This window comes from Penaeus japonicus, unplaced genomic scaffold (genome assembly GCF_977035675.1).
Source record: "Penaeus japonicus unplaced genomic scaffold, GWHDUDI00000001_assembly GWHDUDI00000041, whole genome shotgun sequence".
NCBI lineage: Eukaryota > Metazoa > Arthropoda > Malacostraca > Decapoda > Penaeidae > Penaeus > Penaeus japonicus.
Window position 1 is genome coordinate 2,958,600 of NW_028234443.1, and position 15,000 is coordinate 2,973,599.

At 34.0% G+C, this 15,000-nt stretch overlaps 1 protein-coding gene and 1 non-coding gene across 2 annotated transcripts in view; both read right to left on the bottom strand.

The window, feature by feature from the left end:
* LOC122253921 (neuronal growth regulator 1) overlaps positions 1-15,000 on the bottom strand; it is a 354,189-nt gene that overhangs the window by 86,740 nt on the left and 252,449 nt on the right. The window lies entirely within an intron of this gene.
* Positions 2,296-2,368, bottom strand: TRNAF-GAA (transfer RNA phenylalanine (anticodon GAA)). Its single transcript has one exon. It is a non-coding gene; the product is annotated as a tRNA-Phe (tRNA).

Genomic DNA, 15,000 nt, shown 5'->3' on the forward strand with positions numbered 1-15,000 from the left:
TCGACCGGTCCTAGGCCGTAAAGATCAAACCGATTAAGGCATTTGTCAAAATGGCGCAAGAACAGTCGGAAAAAAAACATCAGGTTAAAGAAGGAAGAATGTGGATTAAGAAGCGTCTAGCTAGAAGCCAGAATACATGTACATATATATATATATATATATATATATATATATATATATATATATATATATACATATATATATATATATATATACATATATATATATATATATCATATATTCTATATATAGAGAGGAGAGAGAGAGAGAGGTGTATGTGCGTGTGTTTTTATAGCTTATATGGTGCTTTATTTACGCGTGGGAGTCCATGAAATTTCCATGTCCTTGGATCAAACTCCCAAGTAAGAACATTAAAGAACATCTAACCAAGACCATTCTGGGTACTCTTGCGTCGTCGTGGATTCTCAAAAGTGCCCAGACCCGGGATCGAACCGGGGACCTTTAGATCTTCAGTCTAACGCTCTCCCAACTGACCTATCTAGGCTTATATTTCAAATTTCCGTTAATTACTCAAGTTTCCCTTTACACTATAAATATATCACCGTTGCTTTTTGGAGTTTCTGTTGTCTTTTTTTGGCAACTGCAGATATGATGGCGGATATACAGGACGAGTAGAATGACTTGCTCCTTTTTGCTTAGTAATGTCATGATTGAATTCGCTTCAGCTGCAGAATCTTGATGACTATTTAATTAATTGAGTGGTGATTTGACAGAAAGGTTTTGTGATGATTCTTTTGGTGTGAGATGAGGGAAGTTATTTGTCCTCTGGTCTTCCGTTCGAATAGAATTGCGGTCCAGTATTTTTTTTTTTTTTTTTTTATGAAATACATACATACATGTACACATATGAACACACGTACAAGCGCGCGCCCACACACACATACGCACATATGTATATACATATATATGTGTGTGTGTGTATGTGTGTATATATATATATGCATACATAAATGTATTTATATGTACATATATATGTGTGTATATATATATATATATATATATATATATATATATATATATACATATATATATACATATATATACATATATTTCTGTATATATATATATATATATAGAGAGAGAGAGACATATAGACATATACACACATACGTTTATATGTACATACATAAACACACACATATATACACATATGTTTATACATACATTCATACATACACACACACATAAGTATATATATCTATATCTATATCTATCTATCTATCTATCTATCTATCTATCTATATATATATATATATATATATGAGTGTGTGTGTGTGTGTGTGTGTTTACATATGTATTTGTATGTATGCATACACTTGGAAATAATATTTCAGAAGCAGTATATACGACACATATATATCCTCTTGTCTACTCAAGCTTAAGAACTAAGTTGTAAGTCTCTTTCAAGAGGTATTAAGAAGTCATAACATTATCTCATTCCCGAGATAAGTGGTATCTCTAAGCTCTGGTTGAATGACTCTTTTTCTTTGACTCAGGTGCTTAACTCAGGTAATGATTTGGATATAACATATAACAGGCATCAAAGGCAACATGTTGTTATTTAGTTGACTATTTTTGTCAGGCGTTATGTATATATTTGTTCTTTCTTTCTTTCGTTCTTTCTTTCTTTCTTTTTTTCCCTTTTTCTTTATTTTTTTCTTTTTTTCTTTATCTTTTCTGTTTTCTTATTTTTTTTTTTTTTTTTTTTTTAAGAAGATTAAGCGGTGGACATGGAAGTAAATAACATCACATAGTAAAATGATTTGTTTCATAGAATCTACATTAAAATTGAACCAAAATTGATAAGAACATCATATTTTACAACAGCAGCTTGCATCTCTGGGAGAAATTGACTGGCCGAAACCTTCTCTAAAAGAAAGTTAAACATTTCTGTTTCTCGTCAGCAGGACACAAGACGTCCTTTTAATGTCCTGGGAGCTTAATTTGTCTTTCTTCGCGCGTCTCATAGCTGATATTTTGATGATGTCCTTTGTGTAGCTGCCCTAGATAATGTCCACCTTTCTCGAACTCCGAAGCTGAAGATATCATTGGCACAAACCTCAAATATGTTTATTTCAATAGCTTCATTTTAGGGTAAAAAAACATCATGTCAAGTGGAATCGGAAAAAAAACAAACACGAAATATAACAAGAAAATGAGGTTTTATTTGCAATTTACGGTTTGCACCTGATAGACTTTCAGACTTTCAACTATTTTATACTAGCAGATAATCCCGAGGTAATGGTTTATTGTGTACCGAAGGGCGCTCAAAAGTGCCCAGACCCGGGATCGAACCGGGGACCTTTAGATCTTCAGTCTAACGCTCTCCCAACTGAGCTATCTAGGCAGGTATATGAATGTGAGCTTAATTACAATTAGGTAATTATTATTATGGAAGGTGATGTATATTTTAGGTATTTGCTTCTCTATTATTCTCTCTCTCTTCCTTTCTCCACCCTCTGTCTTCCTTTCTCCTCTCTTCTCTTTTTCCACTCTTCCTTTCATCTCACTCTCCTCTATCTCTCTCACTTTCCTCTCTCTCTTCTCTTCTAAGTACTTACATACTATACGTACATATACATGTGTATTACGTACTATGCACTTATACACAGACGTATATGACTCCTTTGTACTCAACACCAGTGGAGATTCATATCCCCTTCATCGGCAGCAAAGGGGAAAAAGTTAAATAAAAGAAATTTTCTCTCTCTCTCTCTTTCTTTTCTCTCTCCCTCTCCTCTCTAAATACATACATCCTATGCATATGATTCCTTTGTCCTCAACCCCTTCATCGGCAGTACAAGAAATTATTCTTGGGACGATGATGCTGGCCAGTGATCTGGCTTTCTCTCTTTACTTAAATTTAGAGGAATGGGGAAAGAGGAAAATAAAAGAAATTCTCTCTCTCTCTCCACCCCCCTTCTCTCTCTCAACCTCTCCCTCCCCACCCCCTCTCACTTTTTCTCCTGTGTGTGTGTGTGTGTATGTTGAGCCAGTGGTTCATATATTTCATGTATTTTGACTGAAGGAATGAGTGATGATACCGGATGGGTGGTAGCAGGTTCTTCAGGTTCTTAAATGTTAAATCTGAAATCGATTTAGAAATATAGAAACAATCTTGCTCTGATGAAATTGTTTTTGACTTTCCAATTTCCTGTCATGACAGATCATTGTTAAAGGCTGGACGACGGGGGACTATTCACAAACAAAAATACATATATAGGTATGCATCTAATTATATATATGTATGTATGTATATATATGTAAATATACATATATATATACATATATATATATATATATATATATATATATATATATATATACATATATATATATATATATATATATATATATATTCATATAAGCACATACACACACACACACAAACATATATATACATATATATATATATACATATATATATATATATATATATATATATATATATATATATATATATATATATATATATACATATATGTTCATATTTATATATGCACATATATATCTGCATATATGTAATATATATACATACAAACACACACACACACACACACACACACATATATATATATATATATAATGTAAATATATACATATATAGCATTGACTCATATATAGTTTGCTTTAGAATGTCGGTTTTTCTTAAGATCAAGAAAAGGTTTGACAGACAGGCAAACGAGGTGTACCTTCCTTCGTGTCGAGAAAAGATCACTGTTATCACAGAACATCACGGGAGTAGGGAACAGGAGCGTGGGATGGGAGGTTATCGCTGACACCTGTCAATCTCCCGTTATTGCTTTTGTCATTACCGCTTTTGTAATTGGCTTGCTCTTCATGAATAAATGGGTGTTCTCGAAATAGGCCGTTTAAGCGTGTGCTCGAACTTAAAGTCAGTTGATTGGTTTTCAGATCTATTCCGTTCAGCTTAAGGGTATTTTTGTTGCTATTGTTTTCATTATCTACAAAACTTTTTATAAACGGTCGGAAGTTTTAATCAGATTTAGATATTTCTATTATTTTCTTTAGATTTCAATGTCTTACCAATATGAATTCGTCATCACATATGCCTACTTACTTGGTGCATTTCCATTAGTTGTACGCAATCATTTTATGAAGCTTTTAGGTATTTCATTTATATGTGTGCGTTATTTAACTATTGCTATTCTTTATAGATACTGACTTCATTATCAACCAAAAAGACAAATACCAATACTTTCGAAGACACTAAATGTATAACAGCAGCATAAACTTTACTATTGTCAGGACATCAATGTCATATATTCTCTCCCTCCTCTCTCTCTCTCTCCGTTTTTCTTCCTGTCATAAATAAATAAGATTTATAATTTTGTCACTTATGGTACCTTCATATCGCTGAGATTGAGATGTGAGATCACCGGCCGCCATCATCGTCCCAAGAAGCACTCCTTGTGCTGCCGATGAAGGGGTTGAGTACAAAGGAATCATATGGATAGGATGTATGTATTTAGAGAAGATAGTGAGAAAGAGAAGAGAGAGAGAGAGAGAGAGAGAGAGAGAGAGAGAGAGAGAGAGAGAGAGAAAGAATTTTTATTTTCCTTTTCCCCTTTTCCTCTAATTCTGAGGAGAGAGAGAAAGCCAGATCCCCGGCCACTATCATCGTCCCAAGAAGCATTCCTGCTGTTGAAATTGAGTACAAAGGAATCATATGCATAGGATGTATGTATTTAGAGAGAGAGAGTGAGAGAGAGAGAGGGAGAGTGTGAAAGAGAGAGAGAGAGAGAATTTCTTTTATTTTCCCTTTTCCCCTTTGCTGCCGATGAAGGGGATCTGAATCTCCACTGGTGTTGAGTACAAAGGAGTCATATACGTGTGTGTATGAGTGTATAGTACGTAATACACATGTATATACGTACGTATAGTATGTATGTATTTAGATGAGAGAGAGAGGAGAGTGAAAGAGAGAAGAGAGAGGAGAGAGGAGAAAGGAAGAAAGAGAAGAGAGGAAAAAGATAAGAGAGGAGAAAGGAAGAAAGAGAAGAATGGAGAAAGGAAGAGAGAGATGAGATAGATGAGAGAGTAATAGATAAAAAAATACCTAAAATATACACTACCTTCTATAATGATAATTACCTAATTGTAATTAAGCTCACTATCACACATCTGTCTAGATAGCTCAGATGGGAGAGCGTTAGACTGAAGATCTAAAGGTCCCCGGTTCGATCCCGGGTCTGGGCACTTTAGAGAATTCACGACGACTTAAGATTACCCAGAATAGTCTTGGTTAGATTATCTTTCATGTTCTTACTTGGGAGTTCGATCCAAGGACATGGAAATTTCATGGATCCCCCACCCGTAAATAAAGCACCATATAAGCTGTAAAAACACACATGCACACACAGCTACCTCTCTCTCACTCTCTCTATATATAATATATGATATATAATATATAGATAGATTGATAGATATAGATATGTATATGTACATGTATTCTGGCTTCTAGCTAGACGCTTCTTAATCCACATTCTTCCTTCTTTACCCTGATGTTTTTCCCAACTGTGCTTGCGCCATTTTGACAAACGCCTTAATCGGTTTGATCTTTACCGCCTAGGACCGGTCGATGCAAAAGGGGCAAGGGACGATTAGACTGAACGGGACTACGGCTACTCAAAAGTGGTAGCAAAGTGGGCTCAGGTCAGTGGCGGCGACTGTCAGTTAGTGAGTGGGTTGTCGCCGCTACTTAGTCGCAGCGAGTCGAGTTGCCTTGTAGAACTGCAGCTCAAGATGAACGCGACTTTATCTGCTATTGGCATTTGATGATCATCCTTCATATGTAACTGTTGCAGGTTTATTAAAAGTGCCCAGACCCGGGATCGAACCGGGGACCTTTAAATCTTCAGTCTAACGCTCTCCCAACTGACCTATCTAGGCGTTTTGTAATACCTGTTGGTTTTTAATTTAATTAGAAAAGTATTTTCTTTTTGCACTCTTTAGGCTTTGCTGCTTAAGTGGATATACAATATAACGCATAGGATTAGGCTCTATACTAGCTCACATTTGTTAATTCGAAGACATTCACTTTGATAACAGGGATAAGTATCAACTGTCATATTTTTGTTTCATACTTTGTGAAAAAGGTCATGATAGTAAACCAGAAGTGACCGGTCGAAAATAATGATAATAATCTACATAAAAAAATCAAGAAATATGAAAAGTGATTTTCTGAGACAATCTAAGGGCGCAAATGAGTAATGACATTCAAATAGAGAAAAGAAGAGTAAAATGAAGGTTCTTAAATCGTTACAACCAACTAAATACTCAAGATGATTAAGTCATTTAGACGCATTCTTATGAACCTACAGTTTAAACAAACTACAATACCTATTTTCCTCCCAGTTATATACTTTACTGAATTAAATTGCTAGTTAAACACTGTGTTGAACAAAAAAGTGCAATTCCTCTTGTGTGACAATCCCGCACTTGTTAATATTAAGTTTCATGTTAATATTAATCGTAATAGATCTACAAGGGATCCAGACTGGTCTATCGTGTGATTAAGAAGAAGGAATAGACACTTTACACAGTATCAGTGCACAGACCCAGAGGTGTGTAGATTCAGTTGAAAAAAGGCAGTCCATTGATTTAAAAGGACACTTTACTTTTCCCTGAATTTTAAACAAGAAGCCACCTTGTTTTCCCTGATTTTGAGTAAAAGTGTTCTTTGATCTTGCCCTATTTTGATAAGAAGGTACTTTATTTTCCTTGATTCTGAATAAGAGTTTGCTTTACTTTTCCTTTATTCTCAATAAGACTGTGCTTTACTTTCCATTCAATTTGAATAATAAGACGCTTTACTTTACCCTGATTTTGAAATGAATAGAACTTTTGATATGAAGAAGAAATAGGACTGGGACTCAATCCCCCCCCCTCCCCTCCCCCTCCCTCCGTGGAAGTCCCTACCTAACATCGTTTTCAAACTGTAAGTTATACACATGAGTGACTTATGATACACCTGCCGAACTTTTTATCCCGGGAATGTAATCAAACTTTTAAAAAAGGCTGTTGTTAAAATCCAGTTCTAAAAGCCCTGTAATTCGAAAGTGAGTTTGCAACGAATGAGATTGCAAGGAATGAGTTGCAACGCGAGAGAATTCGCTCCAGATCAAAAGCTGAAGTTCAAATGGGATGGCGCGGATTTTACGGAAAAAAAGTTCGTTTGTAAGATATATTTATTCCGTGCATGCAATTGCAGATTTAGAATATAGGAAGTTATGATTGGGGGAGATAGAGGGAAAATATCTAAATAATAATAATAATAATAAAAGAGACGGAAGATACACGTAGTTTTAAAGACATAGTTTTAATAATCTGTAGTTTGCTTTAGTTATTTAAGAGCCTTGGGAGAGAAAAAAATATATATAGAACTAAGGAAAATAGATAACCAAAAAATAAGATAAATCATACAGTATAATCTTATCGACGCTCAGGTTCTGATGTTGCAGTTACTATCTTGGTTCTGTCGTGATTACCCTTGCCAAAGTATTTTCTTTCTTTTTCTTTATTTTGCCTTGATACCCCTGCCTTATTATCAAAATGGTGTCTCGGGGTACTCAAGAAGGCAACCTAAAAATATATGATAAATGAACACCATACACCGTATAGTAACCATGACTAGCAACAACAGGTAAACAGGAATGAATCCCCTTTAATTCTGTTAATTACTTAGAAATTCCATTAACCACTACAGTAGTGATAGTTATAAATATCTACTAAATATTTTGAAACAATATGTCTTAATCCTGTAGACCTTTGTGTAAACAAGGAAGCAACCTGAGAGGGAAGTTGGCTTTTGGCTTAAATCTTGTTTTTACGCGCTATATCATGGTAAGAAATAGCCAAATCAACTTCAGATTTATGGTGCACAAGCATCTGTGTGTCTCTTCATAGGATATGCTAGATCAATCATGATTGAACACTTGAATTAAGAATAAAACTGGGAACCACGTGTAGTTGAAAAATACAACCAAAAAGGCATTTTTATTCTAATGAGCAAAGTGTATATAGATTCTCAGAAAATAGATAAATAAAAGTTTTGCTATTACAAACTAAAAGTAAATTTGTCTGTAGAATTAGTTCGTTTTTTTCATAATCATGCTGTTTTCCTCCTTACAGGAAATTGAAAGTTTAAAGTCACGAGTTGAACTTCTGGGTGTCGGACGTGAAAGAACTTCACCCATTGACAACGTGTGTGTGTGTGTGTGTGTGTGGGTGCGCGCGCATGTGTGTGTGTGTCTACCTCATTCCTTGAATTTTCAATATCTATTTTTTCGATTAATGCTATTGTTGTTATTACAGTTAGCATAGAAATCATAACAATAGTTAGAATAACGATAGAAGTAAAGCCTCCTTCTCTTTTGGAAAATTTGTGAAAAAGGGTAAACCGGTGATTCTAGTTAGTCTTACTAATTAACTCACCTGAGGAATCATCTACGTGTAAGATAATGATACTAATTAAAACCCCAAAAGTTGCTTTCCTGATAATCCGTCAGTTAAATACTTATTTTCAGCTTAATTTGAAAGAATTGCCAGCTCATTTAGAATTGAAAAGTCACAGCTATCAACCCTGTTTTTTTTTTTTTTTTTTTTTTTTTTGTCATTGTAAAACAATTAAATTGCAGATGTATTTGCACCTTTGTATTTCACAAGTTATTTTTTTTATAGATGAAGTTCTGGTTCGATGTGCTGATCTCATTTATATTTCTAATTTGTATTTTGTTCGTCTATATATTACTAAAATTTTATCTATTTTTTCTTATTTCATTTATTAATTTTACTTTTGCAAATAATAGCTCTGTTTATGCTAAGAAATTTAAAAAAGATGAACGCAAATATGAAATCTATCATTGCAAACACACAACGTGCAAGGCAGCGCGTGGGTGTGCAATGCATGAGAAAAAGGTGGAAATCGTATTTTATTCATGCAGGCCCTGGCTGGGCGGGGGGAGGGGACCAGAGGGAGGGGGGGGGGGTGCTGTTGCCGATTTCATTAGTGTAGGACCTCCCCACCTCCCCCCTACCGCTTACCCTCTAACTTTGTAGTTCCTAAAACTGTAATTACGCAAAACACAAATAGACACCACAGCCTATTTAAGTATCTTTCGTAAACTTGTGTCGCCTTTCATTAACCTCCGTATGTATCTTTGATTTCTGTCGTACAGATGCAGTGATGGCGGTTCCCTGTATGTATTTTCAATATGTATGTTTATTTATTTTAGTTGATTTATCTTATTTTATCATTATTATTATTTATTTATTTATTATTATTATTATCATTATTTTTTGTAAGAGAACCATTAGGCTAAACCACATTCACTCTGAGTGTAAACATTGATGCAAAAAACGAATGATTTTACTATGTGATGTTATTTTCTTCCATATCCACCGCTTGTTAACCCACATGATCTTCTCAAAAGAAAAAAGAAAGAAAAAAGGAAAGAGAAAAAAAATAATAATAAAGAAAGAAAAAAAAAAAAAAAAAACAACAAGAAAAGAAAAAAAAGAAAAAAGAAAGAAGGAAAAAAAAAAAATTATATATATATATATATATATATATATATATATATATATATATATATATATACATAACGCCTGACAAAAATAGTCAACTAAATAACAACATGTTGCCTTTGATGCCTGTTATATGTTATATCCAAATCATTACCTGAGTTAATTACATTAGTTAAAGAAAAAAGCTCATTCAACCAGAGCTTAGAGATACCACTTATCTCGGGAACGAGATAATGTTATGACTTCTCAATACCTCTTGAAAGAGGCTTACAACTTAGTTAACCTTGAGTATATAAGAGGATATATATGTGTAGTATCTACTGCAGCTAAAATATTATTTCCAAGTGTATGCACACATACAAATACAACATATGTAAACACACACACACACAGACACACACACACACACATGTGTGTGTGTGTATCTATGTATGTATGTATAAACATATGTGTATATATGTGTGTGTATGTATGTACATGTAAACATGTGTGTATATGTATATATGTATATATGTATACACATACACACACACACACACACATATATATATGTATATATATATATATGTATCTATATATGTATATGTATATATATATATACAGACACATATACACACACACATATATGCATATATATATATATATATATATATATATATATATATATATATATATATATATATATATATACATATATGTGTGTGCGTAATTTTGTATATATATGTAAATATAAACATTATATATATATATATATATATATATATATATATATATATATATATATATATATATATGTATATATATATACATGTATATACATATATGTATATATATATTTATATATATGTATATATATATATACATATATATATGGATATATACTTACAAATTTATATATATATATATATATATATATATATATATATATATATATATATATATATATATATATTTTTGTGTGTGTGTGTACATATAAATATATGTATTTATGCACACACACACACACACACACACATATATATATATATATATATGTGTGTGTGTGTGTGCATGTGCGTGTGTTCATATGTGTACATTCATGTATGTATTTCATTAATAAAAAAACTAATACTGAACCGCAATTCTATTCGAACGGACGACCAGAGGACAAATAACCTCCCTCATCTCACACCAAAAGAATCATCACAAAATCTTTCTGTCAAATCACCACTCAATGAATGAAATAGTCATCATGATTCTGGAGCTGAAGTGAATTCAATCATGACATTAGTGAACAAAAAGGAGCAAGTCATTCTACTCGTGGCGATAAAGATACGAACAATACCTTAGCTAAACAGTCCTGTATATCCGCCATCATATCTGCAGTTGCCAAATAGACAACAGAGATTCCAAAAAGCAACGGTAATGTATTTATGAGGTAAAAAGAAACTTGATTAATTAACATTAATACACATGTATATGTACGTATAGTATGTATATATTTAGAAGAGAGGGAGAGAGAGAGCGGAAAAGAGGAAAAAGGAAGAGAGATATGAGATAGATGAGATAGAGAGTAATAGAGAAACAAATACCTAAAATATACACTACCTTCTATAATAATAATTAGCTAATTGTAACTAAGCTCCTAAAGACATATCTGCCTAGATAGCTCAGTTGGGAGAGCGTTAGACTGAAGATCTAAAGGTCCCCGCTTCGATCCCGGGTCTGGGCACTTTTGAGAATCCACGACGACGCAAGAGTACCCAGAATAGTCTTGGTTATATTATCTTTCATGTTCTTACTTGGGAGTTCGATCCAAGGACATGGAAATTTCATGGACCCCACGCGTAGATAAAGCACCATATAAGCTGTAAAAACACACACACACACCTACCTCTCTCTCTCTCTTCCTCCCCCCCCTCCCTCTCTCTCTATATATAATATATAATATATGATATATATAGATAGATAGGTATAGATACGTATATGTACATGTATTCTGGCTTCTAGCAAGACACTTCTTAATCCACATTCTTCCTTCTTTACCCTGACGTTTTTCCCAACTGTTCTTGCGCCATTTTGACAAACGCCTTAATCGGTTTGATCTTTACCGCCTAGGACTGGTCGATGCACAAATGGGCAAGGGACGATTAGACTGAACGGGACTACAGTTACTCAGAAGTGGTAGCAAGGTGTGCTCAGGTCAGTGGCGGCGACTGTCAGTTAGTGGGTTGTCGCCGCCACTTAGTCGCAGCGAGTAGAGTTGCCTTGCAGAACTGCAGCTCAAGACGAACGCGACTTTATCTGCTATTGGCATTTGAGGATCCTTCTTCATATACAACAGTTGCAGGTTCATTAAAAGTGCCCAGACCCGGGATCGAACCGGGGACCTTTAGATCTTCAGTCTAACGCTCTCCCAACTGACCTATCTAAGCGTGTTATTATATGTGTTATATTATTATTATTATTATTATTTTTATTTAACTTGAAAAGCCTTTTCATTTTGCACTCTTTAGTATTTGCTACTTAAGTAAACATACAGCATAACGCATAGGATTAGGCTCTATGCTGACTCACACTTGTTATTTCGAAGACATTTACTCTCATAACAGGAATGAGTATCAATTTTATGACTTAGTAAATTTCATGGTTTTCTTAATTACTTTGTGAAATAGGTAATGATAATATGTAGTGCACAAACTAAAGTAAACAAGAAGTGACCGGTCGAAAATAATGATAATAGTATACATAATAAAAAATAAAAAAAATCAAGAAATATGAGAAGTGGTAATTTTCTGAGACAATCTAAAGCCGAGAATAAGAAATAACATTAAAAAAGAGAGAGAAAAAAAGTAAAATGAAGGTTCTTGAGAATCATTACAACAACTAAATACTCAAAATGAGTGAGTCATTTAAACGCATTCTTATGAACCTACAGTTTGAATAGACTACAATACCTATTTTCCTCCATGTTATGTACTTTACAGAACTAAATTGCTCGTTGAATACTGTGCTGAACAAAAAAAAGTGCAATTCCTCTTGTGTGACTGTCCCGCACTTATTAATATCAAGTCTGATGTTAATATTGATCGTAATAGATCTACAATTGATCCAGACTGGTCTATCGTGTGATTAAGAAGAAGGAATAGACACTTTACACAGTATTAGTGCACAGACCCTGAGGTGTGTAGATTCAGTTGAAAAAAAGGCAGTCCATTGATTTAAAAGGACACTTTACTTTTCCCTGAATTTTGAATAAGAAGCCACCTTGCTTTCCCTGATTTTGAGTAAAGGTGTTCTTTGCTCTTGCCTTATTTTGATAAAAAAGGTACTTTATTTTCCTTGATTTTGAATAAGAATTTGCTTTTCTTTTCCTTTATTTTCAATAAGACTGTGCTTTACTTCCCATTCAATTTGAATAATAAGACGCTTTACTTTACCCTTATTTTGAATTGAATAGAACTTTTGATACGAAGAAGAAATAGGACAGGGCCTCAATCCCCCCCCCCCACCCCCTCCCTCCGTAGAAGTCCCTACCTAACATCGTTTTCAAACTGCAAGTAATACACATGTGTGACTTAAGATACACCTGCTGAACTTTTTACCCCGGGAATGTAATTAAACTTTTAAAAAAGGGTGTTGTTAAAATCCAGTTCCAAAAGTCCTGTGATTCGAGAGTGAGTTTTCAATGAATGAGTTTGCAAGGAATGAATTGCAACGCGAGAGAATTCGCTCCAGATCAAAAGCTGAAGTTCAAATGGCATGACGAGGATTTTACCGCACTTTTTTAATATTAAGTTTCGTGTTAATATCGATCGTAATAGATCTACAATTGATCCAGACTGGTCTATCGTGTGATTGAGAAGGAATATACACAAAAAACACAAACACATTAACGTGCACATAACAGATATAATAAAACACTGCTACAAAATGAAAGGAAAAATTTGCGAGGTTTTCCTTTCATTTAGTGGTAGTGTTTTATCATAATGAATATACACTCTACACAGAATCAGTGCACAGACCCAGAGGTGTGTAGATTCAGTTGAAAAAAGGCAGTCCATCGATTTAAAAGGACACTTTACTTTTCCCTGAATTCTGAATAAGAAGCCACCTTGCTTTCCCTGATTTTGAGTAAAAGTGTTCTTTGCTCTTGCCTTATTTTGATAAGAAGGTACTTTATTTTCTTTGATTTTGAATAAGAGTGTGCTTTACTTTTCCTTTATTTTCAATAAGACTGTGCTTTACTTTCTATTTAATTTAATACTTTACGCTTTACTTTACCCTGATTTTGAATTAAGTAGAACTTTTGATATGAAGAAGAAATAGGACTGGGGCTCAATCCCCCCCCCTCCCCCCTCCCTCCGTGGAAGTCCCTACCTAACATCGTTTTCAAACTGCAAGTTATACACATGCGTGACTTATGATACACCTGCTGAACTTTTTACCCCGGGAATGTAATCAAACTTTTAAAAAAGGGTGTTGTTAAAATCCAGTTCCAAAAGTCCAGTAATTCGAAAGTGAGTTTGCAAGGAATGAGATTGCAAGGAATGAGTTGCAACGCGAGAGAATTCGCTCCAGATCAAAAGCTGAAGTTCAAATGGCATGGCGCGGATTTTATGGAAAAAAAGGTTCGTTTGTAAGATATATTTATTCCGTGCATGCAGATTTAGAATATAGGAAGTTTTGATTGGGTGAGATAGAGGGAAAATATCTAAAAAAAATAATAGTTTATATAATCATAAGATAGACTGAAGATACACGTAGTTTTAAAGACATAGTTTTAATATTCTGTAGTTTGTTTGTTATTTAAATAGGCTGTGGTGGCTATTTGTGTTTTGCGTAATTACAGTTTCAGGAACTACAAAGTTAGAGGGTAAGCGGTAGGGGGGAGGGGGGGGGGGGCCTACAGTAATGAAATAGGCGACAGCCCCCCCCCCCCTTACTCAGGTTCCCTTCCCCCGCCCAGCCAGGGCCTGCATGAATAAAATACGATTTCCACCTTTTTTTTCTCATGCATTGCACACCCACGCGCTGCCTTGCACGTTGTGTGTTTCATATTTGCGTTCGTCTTTTTAAAATTTCTTAGCATAAACAGAGTTATTATTTGCAAAAGTAAAATGAATCAATGAATTAAGAAAAATAGATGAAATTTTAGAAATATATAGACGAACAAAATATAAATTAAAGATATAAATGAGATCAGTACATCGAATCAGAACCTCATCTATAAAAAAATGGAACTAACTTGTGAAATATAAAGTTGCAAATGCATCTGCATTTTTTTCTTTCTTTCTTTTTTCTTTTTCTTTTTACAATGACATATAACCTAGATTTTATAGTTGTGACTTTTCAATTCTAAATGAGCTGGTAATTCTTTCAAATTAAGCTGAAAATAAGTATTTAACTGACGGATTATCAGGAAAGTAACTTTTGAGGTTTTAATTCGTA